The following is a 27500-nucleotide window of genomic DNA, read 5'->3' as shown; positions in this document are numbered from 1 at the left end:
CTAATGAATTTATCAAGCATTAATAGCACTATAATATCGCATATTCTCTGTGAGTTTTATCATCCTACAGGGAAAATAAATGATTTTAAGAAAAAAATGTGAAATTCAGGGCCCCTTGTACTGAAGGTCATTTGATGATCGGTGAGAAACTACAGTCTTGAATAGAAATTCGGTCTGACAGAATGTTGGTATATCCCCTTGGAACATGCACATAAATCATTATCAAAATATAACAGTAAATAAGCACGTAACAACAACAAAAAAGAGAGCAACAACTGAAGCGAAAGCGCAGCCGATAAATATGGAAATCGCAAATATAAAAAAAATATTATAGTATCCCTCTAAATTGGTCGATGTCTTTTCTACGTTTTCTACGAGTAGTTTCATCTCAGAAAACTATTTTAGGGGTATCTAAACCAATTTTTCAAGTTTCTTGTCCTCAGAAAAAATCGCCTTTTCGCTTTTTCTCTGGTTTGGTTTTTTCGGGAAGGGGGTGGGGGGGGGGGTATTTCTTTGATTGTCCTACATAATATAATTTTTAGATGTTTTAGGCTATCAAGTGACATAATAACTACAATCTCTCCGAAGGTTTTGTCCCTAAATCGAGGTTTGAATTTTTTCTGAATATTTCTTCCTAGCTATAGCCTTATTTTTCGGCGGGGCTTTCGCTGAACTTACCTGAAGTTGTTGCTCTTTTTTTTTATTACGTGCTTACTTGCTGTTCTATTTTGATAATACTTTATGTGCATGTTCTAGGGGGATATACCAACATTCTGTCAGACCGAATTTCTATTCAAGACTGTAGTTTCTCACCGATCACCAAATAACCTTCAGTACAAGGGGCCCTCAATTTCACATTTTTTTTCATAAAATAATTTATTTTCCCTGTAGGATGATAAAACTCACAGAGAATATGCGTTATTATAGTGCAAATAATGCCTGATAAATTCATTAGCCTGTCTTGATTAGTGTATTTTTGGCAAATATTTTTACGATCTCTTACGATCGGCACCCCTCCAAAGTGGAGCCTATTAAAGAAACTTTACACAGAGTTGGTCCTCTTGACTGACAGTGCGTGATTAGGATCTGAGAGGTAGGAATGCAACGTTCGATGAGAATCGGCAGCTCAGTTATGGATTGCTCTGGTTATCTGCTCCTCTACAGAGCAGTTTGAGTAACCCTTTAAGGATTGATTTCGTATAGAGTCAATTTTTGGTTATAGAATGTTATCATTCATTTTTGCGTCAAAAGACTTATTTTCCTCTATCATTGTCAGAGATGAATAACACGTTGTCTCCTACGCATTAATGTGGCTTCTGCTAAACCATTACAGCCAAACTTGGCTTTCAGGGTGCGTCCACAACACTACAAATATGTCATCAACACATACCAATGAACTTTTGACACTCACTCTTCTATAACAATTTTGATATAAGTCAACTTCTCACTAGCAGTCCATCGGTACTACACACGATTATCCAGCATTTGCCTAAGAATCGTTCTAGACTCACGGTCGAGCATTGCTTTTCAAACGGTGTTCAACCAGTAAGTGAAATAGACTCAATGAGTGCTCACCATGCACCCTGACTCCTGACAGTGACTTCGAAAGAGTAATTCATTTGACTCAAAAACACCAAGCATTCCATTCAGGAATATTCCAGTTTATAATGTAACTCTCGTTCGTGACGATAGGTACCCATACTGTCTAAGAACAATGTTCCTTTTTATGAAATAGTAAATCCAGACCATACTGGAGCTAGAACGGAATGATTCCTTCTGGGAGATGTTCACTGCCATTGATCAAAATCTGCCTTATCATATTTTATTGTGTATCTAGGTTGTGCTTCACTGATTCTAGTTCTTAAATATTATGGATATATCAATTATCCTTGAACGAATCAAGTTATTCCTTAACTAGAAAGGAGTTTCTTTTTCTTTAACTGAAGAACTGAAGTATTAAACAAAGGATAGATCATTGAGAATCAACACCGCCAGGGGGTAAATCAGTTTATAAAAATGTCGTTAAGAATAACGATAAAAAAGAAAGAACACTTCTGTCATTAACATTTATTCATGTTCCATTTTCGCTTACTCTGGGAGTAGGACTACAAACTACTTTGTTGATGTTGTTGGGGGTTAGGAAAGGTCTATGGAAGAGCCTAAAAAGGTCTGGACAAAGGTGTTATGCGTTGAGTTAAAGATACAGGAATTTTAGGATAGGATATTTATGATTTATTTATCAGTATGAAAACGTAAAAAATAAGTTATGTGCATTTTAAACTATGGAGTACAATTATTTCTCATAAAATATAGCGTATTTATATTAATTTTCGTTTCTAAAACAAGGTTCTATTTGACCGTAGATTTTACCGCAGTTTAATTTACGTTATAAGTTAGGCATATAATGTTTACGGGAAAATTTTTCAAGCGTCCTGCATAAGCTGGGGGTCAGATCAGGCCTTGTTTGATTTGGTGCTTTGCATCCAGCAAAGAATAATGAGTCATAAATCAATTATTTTCTTTTAATCTTTGCCTCTAAGACTGTCTTCATTCATGATAAAATCCTTTTTTTTTTCCTCAGTCACCCGATAGGGAATTTACAAATCCGGTTTTGAAGAAAAAAAACCCTCTACAGGATACGTCGTGTAGTCTCCTCTTTATTTGTTATTATGATCATTCTAAAGACAAAGGCCCTTTCCCCGCTGATATTTTCACATGTATTTGTATAGCAGTACCATATTTCAGTGTCATAGCAACGAAACGAAAAAAAGTATACACAAGAAAAACTAAACTTTCGTTTTCATACAGAGCCTGTCGAAAACCAATATTAATTTCCAAATATACATAAATTTCCTTCCAATGTTTGTTGGGAACACGGCGTATTGGATTCAAGGAAATGTCACATGAGGTAACCGATAACCAATGCTTCATTTTGAATCATATCCAATTCAGGTCTCAATTCCATTCAGTTTAACTCCGTTTATTTACCCAACGCTCATTCTCTCATTTCATCGTTCGGAACAGTTTTGATTCTAAATTAGCACAACGCCATTATGGTTTTTCGTCCAGTCATGATCTTTCAGATACTACTTGAAGCCAGGGTAAAAATACCATACAAAAGGATAACCACGTTCTCTTAACTATAAGGAACAAAATGCCCTTCTTATATATATTTCAGAAGTTTGTCAATCTAACCATAAAATATGGCGTTGTAATACAAATGCATTTCACATAATGTGCACAGAAGGGGTCCTTGCCTTTTGCATGATTATCATACCAATTGAGGAATCCGTTTTATCTCACAAGAGAGGACCACACCGCATCTCCTGCACAGGGTTCTTTCTTCAACACCTGCTTGGAAATTCTCTAACAAGTGTCTGAAAAAAATACACATTTTTCGTTATTAATGAAGAACGTTAGGGAGGCATACATCAAAATTAATACATATACCGGGTGTTTCGAAATTAGAGGGCGCCCCCCCTCTACAGAACAAATGGAAAGTTATGAAGTTTTCTGCTATAGCCTATCTCCAAGTAAATTATTTTAAATCTCTATTAAGATATTTTTCATTTTACATTTCTTGTATTTTCAGACTGAGTGACGGAGTTAGATACAGCCATTGCTAACGACTAGGAGGAAATCAGATGCATTGATCGAATCTGGGCTATAACCTTCAGAGAGGCTTGGGATGCTGGCGCATCCTTCATTTCATGTTCCTGGATAGCTAAATACATTAAAAGAGATGAATCCTTTGTTAAAAGAAAATGGAACAAAAATCCATATAACTGTCATCGCAAAAAGAGTGAAAATCTTGGAAGGCCTGAAGTCCTTTCTCAGGAGTCAAAAGACATCATAGCTGAGGCAGTGGGTAGACCAAGAAAGTCTTTACGTCAATTGGTGCTTAAACTAGAAACAAAAAGGGGAAAGAAGAGAAGCTATAGTGCTGTATATCGTGAGTTGAAAAAATCCAGTATCAAGCCATTTCATGTTATCAGCAAGTCCAACATCACTCAGCAACAGAGAGTAGACCGTGCATGGTTTTGTGATTCATTTCTTAAAGATTGGTATGAAGCTGACTTTATCATGTTGCTGCATCAGATGAATTCTTCATTTACACTGTCAGGAAGCCAAATCATAAATTGACATCATTTGAGCTGCAAAGTTGGATGATATCAGCGATGATGTGCGACATCACTAAGTTGTGAAATTTCCTGAATGTTTGGGAATTTTTCTGTTTCACAGCGAAACAGTTAATGTGGATCATCAAAGAAAAAAAAACAGTGATGGAATGGCAAATACTTCACAGAAACTGTGCTTACTGGTGGAGTATTTCCTTTCCTCAAAGATCCTGAAAATGTGTTATCTGTTGAAGAAGTCGCATTTTTGCATGATAAGGTACCATGTCTCAAGGCTTTTCAGACACAGGAGCTGCTTCAAAACAGTGGTATCGATTTTTTCTCGTCAAGTGAATTTCCAGGTAGCTCCCCTGACCTTAAATGTGTGTGAAAACATTGGTAGTATCTTAAAGGATCGTGTTGAACCGTACACAGTGAACTATGACGGTATACCAAGCCTCGACGACCTGCAAACAGAGGTGACCAAAGTGTTCAGGGAAATGGAGTTTGAGTCTCAGCTTTTTTGCAATTTGCTAAAATCATACCCCTTAAGAATGCAGGCTGTGGTACAGGCAGATGGAGGCCACACAAATGATTAAATACTCAGAGAGATACCTACATAAATACCTGTTCCTCTTTACTTTTGTTTTTGTCCATATCAATTTTGTTTATGCTGTAGAAGTGGGGGGGGCCCTCTAATTTCGAAATACCCAGCGTATATATGTATATATATACATATATATCCAATATAGTACGAAGCAACACGTGTTTGAGATCTTCACAAAATCCACGCAAGAAGGTGAGGGAAAACCGGGCCTTGGAAAAAGTACTTTCTTAGTTTGTTCTACATTTTTAAGTAAACTACGAAAGTACTTCTTCAAAGCCCCGGATTTCATGCACCTTCTAATGTGGATTTTGTGATACGCATATATATATATATATATATATATATATATATATATATATATATATATATATATATATATATATATATATATATCTCTCTCAAGGGTGGCCAAACCGCTGCTCGCAATCCGTATGAGGCTCTTCGACCTTCAATTTATAACTCGAAAAATATGTTGGCTGAGCTCTTATTTCTTTCCCAATTATAAACAGTAGATAAGAAAAGATTCAATGTGGTGTCTGAACATAATATCTCTAATGCCATTGGTTTCATTTAATAAGACAGATAAATATAATTAATATATACATAAAAGTAAAGCAATGTATTTTATATATACATATATGTATACATTTCTTAGTGATCATACACCGCACGACCATTTATATATGGCGCCTTCCCCCTGCATTCATATTCTCCATAAACTATTCCACTTGGCCAGCGCTTAAGGATACTTCATAAACTAAGTCAATTATTCAAAATGGCGAACACGGTTCCGTGCTTCTCGAACGCAAAATAACAAGTGTGTTATTTTAGGGCCAAGGAATGTTTCTGCAACATTCAGAGCGCTTATTGATTCCATGTGGATGTTGACTGTTTCATTGCCCTCCCTCGTTTCCCATGCAAGTCCTGTTGCTCTGTTTGCAATGCATTAATGAAGTTCACTTGATTAGGAGCCAAGGTGCAGAGTTACGAGAACTGCAGTTCGCCTTCAAAAACGCTCCAATTATGAATATATATTGCGCTCTAATGAGACTAGACTTTTAGCACAGCAATGAGTAACACTTAAATCAATTCTTGCGAAAGTTTGCAGAGGAATTCATTGGATGGTATAATGGAAGATAAATCAATGATTAATTAATTCATAGGTGTCAGTCAAGTAGCAAATTCATTGAAAAGTGTTTTCACGGGCATATTAATATACTATAGTTGGTCATTAGATAATAATTATGCGTCCAACTTCATTTTAATGATCTGTGGATTCCTGAAAAGTATTTATATAAGTATAGAGTTCATATTGTGTGCCTAATTCTTCTTTGTAACCTCATCTCGTTTACTACGTTGAAAAGGAAGACAATATCACATTTAACCCGTAAGTGGGTAGCACCTTCAGTTTACCCTTCGTGACAAACTGTAAACATCTCTGAAAGGTGGTACAGTGTCCCTCATGTGACTATCTGTACCGATATTTTAGCCTTTTACTTTACCTCCATTCTTGCTTTCTTCCTCCTGCTTTGCTGTCCATTATCTCTGTCATATCTTAGTGCAACTGACATCTTTTTCTTGTTAGTTCGACCTTGTACTTCAACGCCTTTATTTTCTGCGTCTTTTCATCTTGAGTAGCTAAATGGCTGAAAGTGACCCCGTGCTTGGACTGACAGCCTCCATTTCATAAAATCAGTCAGTCAGTATCCACATCACCCATCAGTCCCGGCTTCCCATTAACAAAAGATAAAAAATGTGTACAGATTGTTATAGGCATTCGTATTTTGTAGTAGTAAACATGCACGGAACCATTCGCAGACAAAACTTCAGCAATGGGTGCAAAATGGGCCTGTGTGTGGTCTCTTCTCCGCAAAGTTCGATCTACTTAGGCTCTCAAAATCTAATCACTTATTATTATTATTATTATTATTATTATTATTATTATTATTATTTTATTATTATTATCATTATTATTATTATTTTGTTCTAAGACGTCCACAATAATAACAAAAATATTGCGAGTTCGTGTATAATTTAAAAACCTTTTACAAAGCTTTCGAACCCTTCCCTGAAGATGAACCCAGGGAAGGGTTCGAAAGCTTTGTAAAGGGTTTTTAAATTATACACGAACTCGCAACATTTTTTATTATTTTGGACCTCTTAGAACAATATATATACTCTCGCGATAGAGAGTTTTCTAAACAATTATTATTATTATTATTATTATTATTATTATTATTATTATTATTGTACTTAGGAAGCAGACCCTCTCTCAAGCATACTTTATTAAAAGTAATGGCTACTTCAGCAGCATTACACTTGTAGAGATTCTTCTCTATTTTCCGAATAGCGGCTTTTCCGTGCTACTTAGACAGGCTAGTAGAGCGCCTATGGAGGTCATGATCAAATAGAGTCAAAATTGGTGTATATATTTGAATTTTACAGATAAACTATGATACCATAGTTATCAAAGTCATTAACGATATATATATATATATATATATATATATATATATATAATATATAATATAATATATATATATATATATATATATATATATATATATATGTCTCTCTCTCTCTCTCTCTTTCTCTCTCTCTCTCTCTCTTTCTTGAAGCAAGCTAGCTTTCGTCTGGAGCTGCCAGACATCCTCGGGCTGGGAAGCTGAGGGTGGACTGATCTTGAAGCGGTGTCCGTCCTCGTTTATATTTGGAGTTGACAGCAGGGGGCCTGCCCCATGCTGATCTACTATTGGCTGGTGGCGGTAGGTCTTCGTTTTCATTGGTGGCTTGAACCGGGTCTCAAGCCACTTTCCATGCGTTGATGGTTGCGATACTGTAAGTCCTGCAGCCGCCTAGACCTCCTTAGCGGCACGGTTACGTCGATGGGCGTTTCGCTATGCTGCGGGACGTCACGGCTAACTTGATTATGATTGGCTGCGGGAGTATCTCGTTCGGGGGCGTCGTCTTCCGTGGAGTTGTCGTGCTCGGTGGTGTCACTGTTGGTGGCAGGTCTTCTCATACTCGTAGGGAGGAGAAATTCTTCCTGCGTCGTATTTAGTGTAGGTCTTACTTGCTGATGAGAAGCGCCTCCAGCAGGCGTAACCGACGGGCATCAGGGGCCTTCCCGATGATCTTCGTGTTTTGGATGATCACATCCCGGGAGATGGCCTCTTGATGTTTGGTGCGTGCGTGATTTTGATAGCCCCCTCTTGGGCGTGGCACGAGAGTCTCTTCGACAGGCGCATGGTAGTCATACCAACGTAGGCGCCGCTGCAACCGCAGACTGGGCATGTGGTGTACCAGTATACATGCCCAGTCCGCGGTTGCAGCGGCGCCTACGTTGGTATGACTACCATGCGCCTGTCGAAGAGACTCTCGTGCCACGCCCAAGAGGGGGCTATCAAAAATCAGCACGCACCAAACATCAAGAGGCCATCTCCCGGGATGATCATCCACACGAAGATCATCGGGAAGGCCCCTGATGCCCGTCGGTTACGCCTGCTGGAGCGCTTCTCATCCAGCAAGTAAGACCTACACTAAATACGACGCAGGAAGAATTTCTCCTCCCTACATGCCCAGTCTGCGGTGCAGCGGCGCCTACGTTGGTATGACTACCATGCGCCTGTCGAAGAGACTCTCGTGCCACGCCCAAGAGGGGGCTATCAAAAATCACGCACGCACCAAACATCAAGAGGCCATCTCCCGGGATGTGATCATCCAAAACACGAAGATCATCGGGAAGGCCCCTGATGCCCGTCGGTTACGCCTGCTGGAGGCGCTTCTCATCCAGCAAGTAAGACCTACACTAAATACGACGCAGGAAGAATTTCTCCTCCCTACGAGTATGAGAAGACCTGCCACCAACAGTGACACCACCGAGCACGACAACTCCACGGAAGACGACGCCCCCGAACGAGATACTCCCGCAGCCAATCATAATCAAGTTAGCCGTGACGTCCCGCAGCATAGCGAAACGCCCATCGACGTAACCGTGCCGCTAAGGAGGTCTAGGCGCTGCAGGACTTACAGTATCGCAACCATCAACGCATGGAAAGTGGCTTGAGACCCGGTTCAAGCCACCAATGAAAACGAAGACCTACCGCCACCAGCCAATAGTAGATCAGCATGGGGCAGGCCCCCTGCTGTCAACTCCAAATATAAACGAGGACGGACACCGCTTCAAGATCAGTCCACCCTCAGCTTCCCAGCCCGAGGATGTCTGGCAGCTCCAGACGAAAGCTCGCTTGCTTCAAGAAGAGAGAGAAAGAGAGAGAGAGAGAGAGAGAGACATATATATATATATCGTTAATGACTTTGATAACTATGGTATCATAGTTTATCTGTAAAATTCAAATATATACACCAATTTTGACTGTATTTGATCATGACCTCCATAGGCGCTCTACTAGCCTGTCTAAGTAGCACGGAAAAAGCCGCTATTCGGAAAATAGAGAAGAATCTCTACAAGTGTAATGCTGCTGAAGTAGCCATTACTTTTAATAAAGTATATTATTATTATTATTATTATTATTATATTATTATTATTATTATTATTATTATTATTCAGAAGACGAAACCTATTCGTCCACAGGAGCCACTGACTGGAATTTGAAGCTTCCAAAGAATATGATGTTCATAAGGAAGAAATAAAACGAGGTACTAAATTGAAATATAGACAGAAGAGACCTCACTCATTGAAATAGAACAAGAAATATACTAATAAATTAACAAATAGGTAAAAATGTATTAAAATGCAAGAGAACACCATCATGGTACTAATGTATTACACCTTTGCTTGAGCTTCTGAAGAAGTTCCAGTTGCACGACTTCCTCTGGGAGGATGTTCCAGTCCAACGGTGTCAGGAATCAAGGATCTCTGGAACTGAGAAGTTCGACAGCAAGACAAAAAAACTGGACAGAAAATAACACCAAATTCTCTCTCTCTCTCTCTCTCTCTCTCTCTTCTCTCTCTCTCTCTCTCTCTCTCTCCACAAAGACGTACGGTTTAACATCCAGTCAATGAGAAAAAGTCCAAGAACTTACCACTCACAGTCGAGCGGATCATTGAGAGCAACACGAGAAGCAGCGACAATTCCCGGAGCTCCTCCATCTAGGTCGCTGGAGCCACCATCGTCATTTGATCATCGTCTTCTGCCTCAGATGAAGCCACCTTTTTTCCACTCGTACAGATTTGTTCCGTCACGGGGCATTAGACATCAACATCATCGCGTTACAATAGTCATCCACACGTTTGTTATTGTTAATCATTTTCTATTTCTTTTTCTAAATTGCTTTATAGTTTTATGTACGTTCATTTCTCTTTGGAATGAAGTTCATTTGTTTTTTAGGAGATATCATTTACACTACTTCATATAGATTCCATTGATATCCTCTTTTCTGTTGTGTTTTTGCGACATTTGATCCCGTGGAAGAGTTCGTTTTATTTTTCACACTTTTTATGGCAATTTTTATGTACAATTATGAAAAAAACAACGTTATTGATTTTGATCTGCAAATTGATCAAAAGAAAGTAACTCCAGAAGAGAGAGAGAGAGAGAGAGAGAGAGAGAGAGAGAGAGAGAGAATTCACAGTTTCCTCCAATCCAAAGTCTTACATGACCGTAAAGTCGTGATTGTAGAGTGGCATACTGAACGCACAGCAAACACAGGTTGACTGCAAATCAACGACCTATTGGGAGTGCCAGCCAGTGTTTCGGGTGTTCATCCAGTGTTACCGAAAGGTCTTTCTCAGCTTGAGGAGTTCACTTGTTTTCAACCTGTCTGTGATATGGATGTCATTAAAGGGTTTCTGATATGTTCTACTGTAGTGCAGACGTGCCCTTAGAAGTGATCCAGTCTTAGTACACACGTACACAAACAATAGGTGTATGTGTGTGTGTGTGTGTGTATGCAAACTCGGAGATGCCTGTAGATTGGAGTCTCATGCTCCAATTACTAAGACAAATAAGTGGCCAATGGATGACTGCAAACTTCCAAATAGCAGGGAATGCCTCTTCTGCTGCCAATAACGTCCGTCCTGAGAGCAATGCGGATTTCTCATGCGAATGCTGGAAAACAGCGTTGTATATTTCTAGTAATTCTGCGTCGTTAGGAACTGAATAAATGGCCTGGCACACCATTTGCAGTTCTTTACACCGCGCCCATGTTGATTATCAACATAAAATAGAGAACGTTTAATATTTGTACTGCTCTACCTTTTCGGATGCCGTTCAGTAGCGATGCAATTTATGACGGTAATAGGCGCGTTTAATTAGTGGAAGGTGCCTGGTTCGGTATTTATTTAATACGAAAGTGAAAGGGCTTTGTGTTCATAAATATGAACGACAAAGAATAACATTGACAGGTCTATCTGTGATGTACAGAAAGAGGAAGGGTATCGTTAGTCGTGTTGGCAAATCTGCTGGATGTGTGAAGGAGAGCGGATGATTTTATTGTGATGTTCAGCGCAGCGAAACAAAATGCCATCGGAGTAAAGGTGCGAGATCTGGAAACCACAGCGTTTGAGACTGAAAGATTGATGAGTCCTGGGTTGTCAAGGAAAGAACTCGACGCTTTTTCTGTCAATGCAGCGAATCAGAGAGTGAAAAGACCGAGTTGGGGTGGTGTGGTTGGAAAGCAATACACAGAGTTCCAAAAAATAAAGGAGACGAATAGAATATATAGAATTTAGACGAAAGCCTAAGCGCTGGGACATATGCGGTTTTTAGTGTTGGAAGGGAAATTGACAATTATTGAAAGATTTGAAAGATGTCACAGGAGGAAAATCTTCTCGCAGTTGCATTACGAAATAATTTTCAGAGAGGGTGGAAAGTCAGATGGAAGAAAGAGAATATGAACGGAGGTGCAGTTCAAGGCATGAGAGAGTGTGCAGCTATGGGCCGAACGGACTATGAAAAGACCTGAGTTAATGCCTATAGTGCACCACAGCGTCTTGTGGATAAGCGCTCCAAGGACGTATTGGTTATTAGAGGTGTGAAAGGAACGATGCTCATATGATGATATGAAATGGTAAGGAGAAGACTGCTACGTCAGGTGTTTCTACAGAATAAATGAAAGAGTGACCTAATATCTCTCAGGGCAAAGAGATCTTTTTTGAATGAATATTTGATAGTGACTTATATATATATAATATATATATATATTATATATATATATATATATATATATATAATATATTATGATAAATATATATATATATATATATCTATATATATATATATATATAGTATATATATATACTATATATATATATATATATATATATATACATTAAACTATGAACGTCCTTTAACTTCCAATTCGCTCTGTCTCGGAAATAATATATTTTCGTGTAAAATAACAGTAGGGGAATATTTAGTTGATAAAAGTTCCGTCGTCTCTGGGATCGAACTTATTATCAACTAACAAAGGAAAACATTCCCCCCTCGGTAAACATATATGAAAATATGTTTCCAAGGTATAGCGAACTGGATATTAAAGGATAGTTGTAGCTTAATGCGGTTATATGTATCTGTCTACAATCTTATCTATCTATTATCTATCTATCATCTATCCTATCTATCTATCTATCTATTATATTATTATTATCTATCTATATATATATATATATATATATATATATATATATATATATATATATATATATATATATATATATATATACTATACTATAGATACAATACCCTGTGAAGAAAAATGTTCTAGACGTGTCAACCCTTCAGTTCCCGTTGTGTGTGTGTGTACATATATTCACGTGAACATCTGGAATCCTCATCTTCTAAATCAATTTCCCTTTAAAAATCATAACCGACTCCCACCAATGTGGTCATCTAGGAGTTCCATTCAATTCTGGCACCTGCTACGCTAATCCAAACGGCAAAATTCTATTTAGCTTTCTGTGAAAGAAAACTAATGAGGTGACTGTTTGTCTGTCCGCCTTCAGATCTTAAGAACTACTGAGGTCAGAGGGCTGCAAATTGCTATGTTAATTGGCAACGCATCAGCATAGGCCGCCAAAGCGGGCCGCGGCTCATTCAGCTTTATACCATGACCACCTAAAGACAGATCTATTTTCGGTGGCCTTCATTATAAGCTGAACAGAAAACTAGATTTCCTTCGACGGATATTTTACTGTATTTATTTATTTATTTATTTATTTAGAATGGACGCAGGTAAAGGGTATTCAGACTGACAATAAGAAAAACAAGACAAAAATGCATCGAAATTTCTTCAGCTCAATCGAGTTTTCCGTACAGTGTATAATTCTGTATGAGCGTGGTCCATAAAACGTTCAGCCACGGCCATGTGGCTGAACCTATAGTGTTGCCCGACGCACAATCATGGCTAGCTTTAACCTTAAGTATGATAAAAACTACTGAGGCTAATGGGCTGAAATTTGGTATGATTGATGATTGGAGGGTGGATGGTCAACATACCAATTTGCAGCCCTCTAGCCTCAGTAGTTTTTAAGATCTGAGGGCGGAGAGACAAAGCCATCTCAAAGCTAAAAAGAGAGCTATGAAACAATGTAAAAAATACCCTTTCAGTGCTCTCTCTCAGTGCCATTTTGCTTGGTGAGACGATACCACGCACAGTCTGATTAATCAACAGATATCCCGTGTTTACCATTCGTCTGGAAATTTATAAAAATCTAGAAGTGTTCGTGAACTGTCGGTGATAAGATTAGTGTGAAAATAGTAGTATAAAGCGTCTACTAAGTTAGTTTATCAAGTGAAATACTGTAAATCAGATCAAGATGGCAGTAAGTTCCAACTGTGGAAAAAATGGCGAAATTTAGCATGTTTAGCAGATTCGCAATATGATGAGGTAGCAGGAAGGGAGCTGGCATTTCTCAACTATGAGATCAACAACAGCTATAACCAAAAAGATGCAAAAGCATTCATAGATATATTAGAAGGATATGATCCTTCAAACTGGAACAAATCAACAGAAAACATCTTGAAAATAATTGAATAAGTTCCAAATAAAATTCAAGTGGTCAAGAGGCTCATAAAGAAAATATACATAAATCAACATATTCCGACAAAGAAAATGAATAAGGTGAACATTGTGAATATCCTAATTGATGCAATAGGAAAAAGAATGCCAAAATCATGCAAACTGTGTAAGGTGTGGCATAGCATAGTTAATCCACAAAACCTGATCAGAAAATGTTCTGCATGTAACATTCCAATGCATCCGCAATGTGCTCAAGTAATGCAAGATATGAGAAAAGATACCAGAATATTTTGCTTAACATGTCTAACATGGATAGACAATGTTATTAAATCAAGACTGAATGTACAGATAGTTGAGGATGAAGAAGAAGAGGAAGAGGAAGAAGAAGAAGAAGAAAACGGAAGAGAAGTAAACAAAACTGAAATGACAGAAAAAAATCAGGAAAACAAAGAACAAGATAAAAGTATGGATGCAGAGATACTCATTGATACTACATATGAGGCAATCAAGCAGCATACATACGAAGAAATGAATTACGACATGACAACGCAAAAGAAAATCCCGAAGAGGCTCTACCCAGATCTGAACAATGATGGGAGAGAGGAAAAAATAGACAAGAAAGACAAAGTCTTCAACCTTTTGAAAAGAGGGAATTGCAGTTTCGGAGAAAGATGTTACTACAAACATCTTTAGGAATGTCACAACTATGAAATATATGGTAAATGTGCATACCTAGACGGCTATGAGGATAATTGCAGAGATCTACATCCAAAACTATGCGCAAACCTAAAAGAAGGAGAAGGATGTAAGTTCGACAAAAAAATGTAAATATATGCACCCTGTAGCCATGAATCAAAATCAAATAAATAATCAATCAAATAATAAAATCCAAAATAAGAAAGAAACAAATAAAGAGAGGAACAAAGAATATCAGGTGACAGAAAAAAAACAAGCCATCACCGCGATATGCAGTGTCAGCAAAATATTTCCAAGCATCAGCTCCAAGATACAACTCAAGAGATAAGAACTGTATTTATGATGCAAGAGGATATTGCAGATACGGAGAAAATTGTAGATTTAGACACAAAATGAATAATTATGATGAAGGAAGATCAAATATTATGGAAAAGTTGGATTTTTTAATGTCAGAATTTCTGGAAATGAAGTAAAGAACAGCATACCAGAACAGGAAAGAGACATGGGAAAATCCTTATTATTACCCATATTAAATGAAGGAGAAAACACGCAAACCATCATAATGATAAATGAGCAGAGTTTAGTTACGAGTAACTCAAAAAGAAAAATAGAGTACATAGAAGAACTAACCCAAATTGAAAAGAAAATAGATATAATGAATATAAGTGAAACCTGGTATTCCCAAGAGACTGTGAATGATGATCAAATAAAAGGGTTCCAAACTTATAGATCAGATAGAAAAAATAGGAATCAAGGGGGAACCGCAATATAAGGGAAAGACAAAAAACAAGGAAAAATATATAAGAAATATAGTAACTCAAAATGTGAACTAATAGTGGTAGAATTTGAATCTGAAAAATTAATGAACATAGTAATATATAGACCCCCTAATACTAAAGAGTTCGACATAATAATAGAAAAATTGGATGAAATATGTACAAATCACAAGGATTGGACTATTCTCCTATCTGGAGACTTTAACTATCCTTTCGTAGACTGGAAAGAACGAATAAGAGATTGTGGTTGTATTTATACATACAAAAAAGAGAGTAATAGTAGTGCAGAAGATAAGAGGCAATTCGAAAAGCTATTAGATATGCTATTAGAATACAACATTCAACAAACAAATCACCTGCCAACAAGAAAGGAAAATACTTTAGACCTAGTATTTGTGAACGAGGTGAATTATGTTAAAGAAATAATAGTTTATAATGCGAGTATTTCAGACCATAATTTCATAGAATTAACAGTCCATTCCAAAGCAAGTGAAAACAGAGATAAGCAAGAAATGAAAAGGTGGGAAAGATATGGAAAATACAACTTCTACAGTAAAAATATAAAATGGTCAGAAATAAATGAAGAATTAAACAAAGATTGGGATAACATTTTCATAAGTGATGACATAAGGGTAAATACGGAGATATTATATAAAATATTAGAGAAAATAGTGGATAAATATATACCGAAGAAGAAAAGTAAACATCAGTCATGCATACCAAGAGACAGAAGGAGCTTGTTCCATAAAATCAGAAAGTGGAAAAAAAATCTTGCAAAAGAAAAAAATGCATGGAAAGTTATAGAACTAAAAAGTAAGATAGAAAATGCAGAACAAAAGATTATACAATCAAAAGAAAATGAAAACGGGACTTGGAAGAAAAAACCCTAGTAAATATCAAGCAAAACCCCAAACTATTATACTCGTACGCGAAAAAGATGAATAAAAGAAGAATAGAAATAGGCCCTCTAAGAATTGAAGGGAGATTAACGAATGAAAAAAAGGAAATATGAAACATATTGGCAGAACGATATAAGAGAGAATTCACCCCTAGAATTGATAATGAAAATAATGATATAGAAGTAAGGGACAAAAATTGTGAATATTTAGCTGACATAGATATTAATGAAGCTGATATTGTGCAGGCTATTAATGAAATTAAAAAGGGAGCAGCAGGGCCTGATGGTGTCCCTGCTATTTTGTTAAAGAAAGTAGTTCATTCTATCGCAAAGCCACTTGCAATATTATTAAGACAAAGTGTAGATACAGGCAAGATTTATGATGAGCACATATTAGCATATATTACCCCTACTTTCAAAAGTGGATCAAGACTAGAGGCAAGTAATTATAGGCCTGTGAGTCTAACATCACATATTATGAAAGTGTATGAAAGGGTAATGAAGAAAAATTTTATGAAACATTTAATAAAAAATAATTTGTTTAATATAGGACAACATGGTTTCGTACCCGGAAAAAGTACACAAACCCAAATGTTAGTCCGCCGTGAGAACATATACAAAAATATGAAAAGCGGAAATGAAACAGATGTGGTTTATCTAGACTTTGCAAAAGCTTTTGACAAGGTAGATCATAATATATTAGCGAAGAAAATTAGAAAACATAATATAGTGGATAAGGTAGGAAGATGGTTAAAAGAATTTTTATACAACAGAAAACAGATAGTTACTGCAAACGATGAGAAATCGGATGAAGCTAAGGTAATATCCGGTGTGCCACAAGGTACGGTGTTAGCTGCATTACTGTTTGTTATTATGATTGCAGACATAGACAGTAATGTTAAGGACTCGGTAGTGATTAGTTTCGCCGATGACACAAGAATAAGTAGAGAAATTACTTGTGATGAAGATAGGAACGCGCTACATAGAGACCTTAACAAAGTATATGATGGGCAGAGGTAAATAGGATGGTATTTAACTCTGATAAATTTGAATCAATAAATTATGGAGACAGAGAAGGAAAGCTATATGCATATAGGGGACCTAATAATGAGACAATTACAAATAAGGAAGCTGTTAAAGACCTGGGTGCGATGATGAATAGGAACATGTTATGCAGCGATCAAATAGCAATTCTATTGGCAAAATGTAAAGCAAAAATGTAAATGTTGTTACGGCACTTCAAAACAAGAAAAGCTGAACACATGATTATGCTTTATAAAACGTATGTTCGTAGCCCACTTGAATATTGCAATATGATATGGTACCCACACTATCAAAAGGATATTGCACAAATAGAGAGTGTACAAAGGTCCTTTACAGCTAGAATAGAAGAAGTTAAGGACCTTGACTACTGGGAATGACTACAATCCTTAAAATTATATAGTCTAGAAAGGAGAAGAGAACGCTACATGATAATTCAGGCATGGAAACAGATAGAAGGAATAGCCGAAAACATCATGGAGCTAAAAATATCAGAAAGAGCAAGCAGAGGTAGATTAATAGTGCCCAAAACTATACCAGGAAAAATAAGGAAAGCACACAAAACATTAATCCACTACGCACCAGCATCGATAATGCAGCGTCTATTCAATGCGTTGCCAGCTCATCTGAGGAATATATCAGGAGTGAGCGTAGATGTGTTTAAGAATAAGCTCGACAAATATCTAAGCTGCATCCCAGACCATCCAAGATTGGAAGATGCAAAATATAATGGAAGATGTGCTAGCAACTCTCTGGTAGAAATTAGAGGTGCCTCACACTGAGGGACCTGGGGCAACCCGAACAAGATGTAAGGTCTGTAAGGTGAGGTGATAAGGAAACAAAATCTATATTTGCAACTTGCGCAGTTGTATCTGAGAGAAAGAGAGAGACAGAGAGAGACAGACAGAGAGAGACAGACAGAGAGATAGTAAGTGCTTAACATATTTTGTAACACAGGTATCTCAGACCACCTATAGTCTTAACAAACCGTAGATAATCTGATTTACATGTTTCGTATTTTACTTAATAACTGAAAAAAAAATTATTTAAACCCAGTTGCATAACAAAAAGTACATGACTTTTTTATTACTTAGTCTATTCGTCAGTTAACTTAATCTCGAACTGAGAGACAATAAGATCTGAAAGTTTATATCACTTTAATGAATTTGATTTGGAAACTTAATCTTAAATCTTACATTTAATTTTTTTTACTACTAAACGTCCCACCAGAATTGACGTTAGACGCTGAATAAACTAAATCCTAAGAGCTTTAACAGAGTGAAAAAACGTCCTTTTTTTCCGAGAATTTCCACAAAGCGACATGATGTGGAAAAGCGATGCTCATGATTCAGGCCCTAATGGTTCACATTCATCATTTTCTGAAGTACGTGACCCGACTCACCCCTCCAAGATAATCACTTGTGCTTCTCCTCTCCAGATTTCTAGACTGATTCTATTAAAGCTGAGGACAGTTTAGTTTTATTAATGATATTTATTATATATATATATATATATATATATATATATATATATATATATATATATATATATGTGTGTGTGTGTGTGTGTGTGTGTGTGTGTGTGTGTGTGTGTGTGTGTGTGTGTGTGTCACATACCTTCAGAGAACATTTAGAAACTGTACTTTCTGTAATGTCAATTCGTTTGGCATTATTCATCTTCTAAAACATATAATGAAGTTACCCACATATCTTTTCACTTCTTTGGTTTAGTACATCTCTATTTACAAGGTGACAGATACACTAAAGAGAAAAGCATGTACGTTAGTTGCAATTGAAGAAAGATTACTTTATAAATGTTAAAATAACCACATTTAATTTGCAATTAATCGATTACTTGTTGAATAGTTACATGTTCCGTTTCATGAGAACATATGGTATTTAATCGAAAATAAAGCTGTTTGTTTTCGAATTGCAGCCATTACTATTTGCACAACTGCTGAGACAGCGGTAGGACAACGTATTATTTATCTGAACAACACTTCAAGAGTAAATGTTCCCCACCCGCACAGACTCAAGCCACTGAACTGGAACCCACAGAGAACGCACCGTCCAGCACGGAGTCGGTGGCACTACTGAGCGAGATCGGACTCTGGTGACCTACCTACCTCTCTCTCTCTCTCTCTCTCTCCACCCACATCTCTCACGCGGACTACTCCGGCCCACCTGGCGATATCGTTTACCTTTAACGAGCTTTCTTCCACCCCGCGGAATAATGGGACACGTCTTTTCTTCGCTTTAAATTTCAGCCATTCAGTATTTCTTTGACCTTCTTCCGTTGTCTCTTAAGATCATCTCATCTTCTCATCTTCCTGCAACGATCGCCCTGCCACTTAAAGGACGGTTTGTTTTCCTTTCGCGCGAAGTAAGTGAAATGCGGTGTCAAAACACCGTAGTGTTTTCTGTTTTCCGGATCAGGAATCGCAATACAGAAAATCGCGTTCATGTTCGTAAATATTCCACCTACTCGCCCTAAATCACTTGCTGGCTACTTTGTAAGCAAGTGCCCGTGCTAGTATAAATCCAGATCAATCGAAAACAACAGCATGATGGTAAATCATTTAGTAATTGACCTTGCCTCTATTTACACTTGCATCCTAAATATATATATATATATATATATATATATATATATATATATATATATATATATATATATATATATATATATATATATATATATATATATATATATATATATATATATATATATTCTATATATGTATATTATGTTTGATTTTAAATCACGAAGAAACAAAAACGCGATTATTATATGAACTTTATTCATATATATATGCATATATGCATATATATATATATATATATATATATATATATATATATATATATAATATATATATTGTAATATCATCTAAAGAACTCGGTAATAGAAGTGCATAGAAAGAATGACCGTATCATCAGATTGAAGATATGTTATGGAGGAGAGATTCTGAATATTATAAGCGCATATGCACCACAAGTTGGTTGCACAGAAGAAGAGAAGGGAAATTTCTGGAGAGACATGGATGGAATAATGCAAGAACTGGAAGAGCATGAGAGGGTGATAGTTGGGGCAGATTTGAATGGCCATGTCGGAAGTGAAAATGAGGCGATTGGGCGGGTGCATGGGGGCCATGGAATTGGTGAGAGAAACCCAGAAGGAGAGAGTGTAGTGGACTTTGCTGTGTCATTCGACATGGCAATAGTAAACACATTCTTTGAGAAGAAAAGGGAACACCTAATAACATATAGGAGTGGGGAAGATTCTCCCAGATAGACTATTTCTTGTATAAAAGGATAAATCTGGTGGAGGTCAAGAACTGCAAAGTTATTCCAGGCGACCATGTAGCCCCCCAACACAGGCTGCTATGTATGGACCTGAAGTTGAAAAGGAAAAGAAAAACCAAAGCTAAAGGGATAAGGAAAATTAAATGGTACGAATTACAGAAGGAAGGGGATAAGAAGAGAGAGTTTAAGAGGAGGGTTTTGGAGGATATTGATATAGGGATTGAAGATGTTCAAGAATGGTGGGCACAAAATGCAGCAGTAATAAGAAGGCATGGAAAGGAGCTGCTAGGAGAGACATCTGGTATCATATGGGAAGAAAAGGAGAGTGGGTGGTGGGATGAAGACATTGAGAAAGTAGTAAAAGATAAGAAGGAGGCAAAGAAAAGATGGGAAGAGTCACAGTCAGTGGAAGACAGAAATAGGTACAGAGAGAAAAACAAGGTGGTGAAAAAGGTGGTAGCCCAAGCTAAAGCAAAGTCGTATGATGATGTGTATAATGAGCTGGGGACAAAGGAAGGATTAAAGAAGATGATCAAGCTATCAAAGGCTAGAAATAAGAGCACTAAAGATATAACGCATATCAAACAAATAAAGGATCAAGAGGGTGTAGTGCTTAGAAAGGAGGAAGACATTGTGAAGAGATGGAAAGAATATTTCGAACAGTTGTTAAATGAAGAAAATAATAGACTAATAAGAGAGGATGGGCAAGTGAACATTGGCATGGTAATGAGGTTTTCTAGGCAAGAGGTACTAAATGCACTGAAGAAGATGAAGAATGGGAAGGCAACCGGACCAGACATGATCCGGAGGCATGGAAAGCATTAGGAGATGAAGGAGTGGATATACTGTACGATCTAATGATAAAGATCCTTGAACAGGAAAAGATACCAAATGAGTGGCGTGGGAGTATATTGATCCCAATTTTTAAAGGGAAAGGCGATGTTCAAGAGTGTGGTAATTATAGAGGCATTAAATTGATGTCCCACACTTTGAAGATACTGGAAAGGATGATAGATGCTAGACTGAGATAAGAAGTACAAATAGGTAAAGAGCAGATGGGATTTATGAAGGGAAGGGGAACAACAGATGGTATATTTTGTCTGAGGCAAATAATGGAGAAATTCGGGGAAAGACAAAGGGACCTACATATGGTATTCATTGACCTTGAAAAGGCTTATGACCGAGTCCCGAGACAAGAGGTATGGAGGAGCCTGAGGGAGAAGATGGTGCCAGAGAAGTATGTGCGATTGATACATGAGATGTACCGGAATGTATTTACCAGAGTGAGGAGCAGTGTTGGGGAGACAGAAGGTTTTGAGGTGAGAGTAGGATTACACCAGGGGTCGGCTCTGAGCCCATTTATCTTTAACATAGTGATGGATGTTATAATAGAGGAAGTAAGGGAGACAGTACCATGGAACATATTGTATGCGGATGATATTGTTCTGTGTGCAGAGAGCAGGGAAGATCTGGAAGTGAAATTGGAAAGATGGAGACAAGTACTGGAGGACAGAGGAATGAGAATAAGTAGATCCAAGACAGAATATATGTGTACCACCACTGAGGGGGATGATAGAGATAGTATTCAGCTTGGTGGAGAGCAAATAAGGAGAGTTGATAAGTTTAAGTATTTGGGATCTTTTGTTAACGCTGGAGGAAGTATTGAAGAAGAAGTAAAACATCGGGTACAGGCAGGCTGGAACAACTGGAGAGCGGCCTCGGGAGTTCTTTGTGACAAAAGAGTGCCGCTTAGGTTAAAAGGAAAATTTCACAAGACGGTGGTAAGAACAGCAATGCTGTATGGTACAGAAACAGCAAGCATGAGAAAAGCAGAGCAGAAGAAGATGGATGTGGCAGAAATGAGAATGCTTAGGTGGATGTCTGGGGTAACAAGAGTGGATAGGATCAGAAATGACTACATAAGGGGGTCAACTAAGGTGGTGGAAGTATCAAAGAAAGTGCAGGAGGGGAGGCTGAGATGGTATGGACACCTGTTGAGGAGAGATGAGGACCACGCTGGGAGACATACTATGGGGGTGGAGGTGCAAGGAAGAAGAAAAAGAGGGAGACCAAGAAAGAGATGGAAGGACTGTGTGAGAGGAGACTTACATGAGAAGGGAATTGATGAGGCAGAAGCACAAGATAGAAATAGATGGAAACGGCTCATCCGAAACGGCGACCCCATATAAAAATGGGAACAAGCTGGCAAGAAGATTGTAATATCATCTTAAATCATTTCCTTGGTTTCTGTTAACGTAAGTTAAATTTTTGCTTTCTTTCAAAAGTCTTGAGAAACTGCTTGTTGATTCTTTTCGCTCCCCTCAAGGGTTTTGTTTTTGTTGTTATATAGTTGTATTTATCCGCTCGTTTTTCTCTTTCCATGTTTGAACGAGTGGAGGATCGTCTTCTGCAATTGCCTCTTTCGCCTGATGGTTTTACGCTGATATTTTCTCGTCAACCTTAATCTATGTTGGGGAGTTTTTCATCATGCGAAGGTTAATCGTTCACGGTTCCCCGAAGAGAGGTTCAGCATCACCTATTCATACCGCTCTCCTCATTCACTGGTTTCTGCAACTTTGCCTTCTGGCCACGGACAGGACATTGAGACTCTCGCTTTTACTTTTATAGAAATGCCAGGCTGCTGTTGCTGTTGTTGGTGAGGGTTTGTCCCGTGTGTCTTGTGCGAGTTTGTCTTTGGGCTTTTATTATTTTTGACCCCCTATAAGCAAGGTCCAGACCTTGCATCGACGACAACGAGTGACCTGCTGTATCCTCCGGGAATCGTCAGGAGGCCTTCTGAGGCCGGTGAAGGGTGAGGAGCATCCCTTCTTGCTAGTATTTACTTTCCCCTTTATGTGAGTGGACTCTTAAATGTTCGAGTATTGCTTCCAAGCATCAAGCAGGTTTTCGAGGACATTTTTTGAGTTTTATTTGTGGATAAATAAGAGTAAAATTTAGACATTTTCTTTCTTTTGTCTCTCCCTTTGAATGTTTAGTTACCTGAAGTCTTGTGTATAGTAAATCTTTGTCTGGACTGGCAATTGATTTATTGAACGGAGGACCTATTTAAAATTGATAGTGATAACAATAAGGATTTATTGTCTCTTGACAAAGAAAATTCATAATATATATATATATATATATAATATATATATATATATATATATATATATGTATGTGTGTGTGTATGTGTATGTGTATGTGTGTGTTATTTTATTAATGTAAAGTTCATGCAGATTCAAGTAAAATTACCTATACATTTCATTTCCATATTTAGTTTCTTAAATCGGAGTCTTTGTAAATGAAACATACAAAAGAATGCAATTTAACACGAACTCTTCAAGTTGGCAACGTTAAACCTTTCAAAAGGAGACAAATATTAGCGCTACATCGCAGTGCAGAAATTACTTGAGAAACGCTTTGAACACCCAATGAAAAGCAGTAATCCTCCACATATACAAAGACACAAAATCTTAGCGGGGGTCATTAGACAATCCTGAGAGCAGGAACATCCAACACACAACCTCCGCCCCACCATCACCCCCGCCCCACCATCACCCCCGCCCACCATCACCCCGCCCCACCATCACGACCCCCAAAACAACTGAGATCGCTGGGGCAGATCTTTTTTCCTCCCACAATTATCTTGGTGCTAGTCAGTCGCACCTGGTGGTGGTATCGCCTACCTCTGAGTGGATTCTTTTCTCTGCAACTGAGAACGGGAGAGGTTGTGTCCATCTGGGGTCACCACAATCAGCAGTTCTTTGTCTCGCAGACCTTCAGAAGAGGGAGCATCATTTCTAGGGAGCATCATTTCTACAAGATTTTAGCCAAAATCAATTTTTCATAGAAGATATCAATAACTTTTTAATGATAAATGTGACAAATATTTGGTGTACATATTCATTCCGTTTTCCCCTAGATTCTAACGTGTGTAAACACACACACATACACACACACACACACACGTGTATACATACTCGTGAAGCTATAAATATCCTTTAATATCTAATTCACTCTACCTCGGAATTGATATATTTTCATATATGTTAACCGAAAGGGAATTTTTAAGTTGATATCATTCACTCACACACACACACACACACACACACACATATATATATATATATATATATATATATATATATATATGTATATATATATATATATGTGTGTGTGTGTGTGTGTGTGGTGTGTGTGTGTGGGTGTGTAGAATCTACTGGTCACGGTTTACCTGACACATATGCAATTGTAATATGTTGTAAGTGACTTTTGATAGTAAGATCTAGATGCTCTTGAAAGTTCAGTTAACAGACGTCAATTGGATTGGAATGTCATCAAACATAATTTACTAGATTTACTCTGAGAATTCTAAGTAGAATATCTGAGGGAACGAGTTCCCTTTGTTAAGAGGCAGAATGTTCGTTTGCATCCAACAAATCAGAAACCACGAACCCCTGACATAAGGAAAAGAAAAAAAAGAAAAATAGGGGTCCCTCAGTCTTGAGCGAGCTTCCATTACCATCAGCCTTCGCTCGCTATAGTAAGTAGCGGTTGGCGCCTCAGAGAAAGATTGGCAATTTTGCATGACCATTTTTCAGAGAAGCAGTACTGAAATCTCCCCTCGACCCGCGCATGCGCAGAATGGGGCGCTTCTTCTATTGATTGTCTGTTTCTCTCTCTCTTCATTACCTCCCATTTATTTTCGCCCCGGAGAATCGTACGTTATCTAAACGCTATCTCGTTTATTCTCCCAGTGCGCTTTCCACGATGGGCCATTGTGACCATTCTCGGTTGGACATTCATTTGCTCTACGAAAAACGACGATGTATAATATACGTTATCATCAATTCGCGTCTTCTTTCTTTTTGGTTTTCCGTAAAAGAAAACTACTGATAAGGCTTTGTCCGTCCGCACCTGATCTCTCCGCCCTCAGCTCTTAAAGACTCCTGAGGCTAGAGGGCTGCAAATTGGTATGTTGATCATCCACCCTCCAATTATCAAACATACCAAACTGCAGCCCTGAAGCCTCAGTGTATTTTATTTTGTAATGGTGAAAGTTAGCCATGATCGTGCGCGTGGCACCTATACGACACAGGTCACCCCTGGGCCGTGGCTGAAAGTTTCATAGACCGTGGCTGAGAGTTTCATGGTCTGAGGCTGATATTTCTATGGGCCGTGGCTGAGAGTTTCATTCAGCATGATACGCTGTATAGCAAACTCGATTGCTCAGAAGAAACTTCGAGCCATTTTATAGTTGCTATTTTATTGACTTGATCCCAGAGATGAAATGCAACATCTTCGCTCCTCCTGACGTCAGTCAATACCTTTGTTGTTTTTATACAATAGATTTTAGACAGATTGACTGAAACGAAGAGATGTCTGTGCTCTCGGCTTCAAATTAGCTCTGTCAGTCGTGAAAATTCGGATCTCTGATTGAGTGACAGAGACTGATATTCCAGTGTTTATATAAGGGTATTTTCCACACCCAAGAAAACAGTGAGTTGATGCTCCGGAAACAGCAAACACTTCCTTTAGAAGGTTGGAACATTTCCTCTACTATTGCTTCTGCTCACTAAAAATCTTAGTATTTTGTTGTATTTTCATATTTCTTCAGTAATCTTAGCTTTACCAAATTTTGGGATGTTCGATGAGGTGTTCAGGGAAGTCACTTCTATCCGCTGTAAATGTATCGAAACTTCCGTCAGTTGAAATTATTGCTCGAGTAATCCATACCCAAATATGTATTATTATTATTATTATTATTATTATTATTATTATTATTATTATTATTATTATTATTATTAGGTCAACCTTTCATGACCCGGATCCTCTTAAACTCGTTTCAGTTCGTAGTAACCACTTTTGAATATCCTTTGGAACGATGCCAACCTCATTAAGAGCAATTCACGACCCTTCGAGTAATGGAGAGAACCCTTAGCTCAACTCCCTTTCTCTGAAGGCTGACAGAAGAGGCTAAGGAGGAGCTATTTCCTATATAGAACATTTTACAACAGAGAGGATTTACGAAAGAGGTTAAGCTTGGGTCACTGACGACAGGGGTCACTTGTCACAGAGAAAGGAGATACAAAAGTGGTCTAAGAGAGGTCGTTTACGGTAGATTCCACCTCGTTGGCAAACGTTAGTCTAAAGAACAGGAGAAGGTGTGGACGTTGGTATTTCCGAGAAGTGGACAATAACACATAACAGAACATTACTAAATATCTACAGATAATATTAAGATAGTTTTGACGATGATAACTTCCTCGTTGGGCGAGTGGTTTTCGCACTCGGCGACCAATCCGGTGTTCCGAAGTTCGATTCCCGGCTCTGCCAACATGGAATCAGAGGAATTTATTTCTGGTGATTAGACAGTCATTTCTCGATATGATGAGGTTCGGATCCCACAATAAGCTGTATGTCCCGTAGCTACGTAACCAATTGGTTCATAGCCACGTAAACATATCTAATCCTTCGGGCCAGCTCTAGGAGAGCAGTTAATCAGCTCAGTGGTCTGGTAAATCTAAGATTTACTTAACTTTTGACGATGATAATGAGAGAAAATAGCTTGAGAAACGTACACAAGTGAAAAGTTAAGTATATCTTAGTTTTAGCAAACAATGAGCTGATTGACAGCTCTCCTAGGACTGGCCCGAAGGATTAGATATTGTTACTTGGCTAGGAACCAATTGGTTACCTAGCATCGGGACCTACAGCTTATTGTGGGATCTGAACCACGTTGTATCGCGAAACGAATTTCTATCATCAGAAATAAATTCCTCTGATTCCGCGTTGGCCGTGCCGAGAATCGAATTACGTACCACCGGATTGGTAGTCGAGCGCGAAATTCACTCGGCCAACGAGGAACTTCGTAACTTGACCAACGTAACCTCTTCCTGAAATGCTTGAGCCAACGAGGAGAGGACAAAACCGAGGCAGTAGATAAAAGAAGAGATTGGAATAAATGGTTGAAGCTGTCAGGGAGTAACTGATTTTGAGGAATTCACGAGAATCTTGTTCGAATGTACTGCTTCCTTGAGAGAGCAACTGGCCACTGAGTGAGAACCACAGAGCATCGTT

At 38.0% G+C, this 27500-nt stretch overlaps 1 long non-coding RNA gene across 1 annotated transcript in view; it reads right to left on the bottom strand.

The window, feature by feature from the left end:
- LOC135209457 (uncharacterized) overlaps nucleotides 1-19199 on the bottom strand; it is a 54298-nt gene extending 35099 nt beyond the window's left edge. Inside the window, exons 1-2 of the long non-coding RNA XR_010313367.1 lie at nucleotides 19137-19199; nucleotides 9769-10177 (exon numbers count right to left, since the gene is read on the bottom strand). This is a non-coding gene — a long non-coding RNA (uncharacterized LOC135209457). The remainder of the gene's footprint in view (nucleotides 1-9768; nucleotides 10178-19136) is intronic.
- Between the last annotated feature and the right edge of the window lie 8301 nt (nucleotides 19200-27500).

Source organism: Macrobrachium nipponense, chromosome 38 (assembly GCF_015104395.2).
Source record: "Macrobrachium nipponense isolate FS-2020 chromosome 38, ASM1510439v2, whole genome shotgun sequence".
Taxonomy (NCBI): Eukaryota; Metazoa; Arthropoda; class Malacostraca; order Decapoda; family Palaemonidae; genus Macrobrachium; species Macrobrachium nipponense.
The sequence above is the reverse complement of the archived record's forward strand: the minus strand, read 5'-3'. Positions and strand labels throughout refer to the sequence as shown.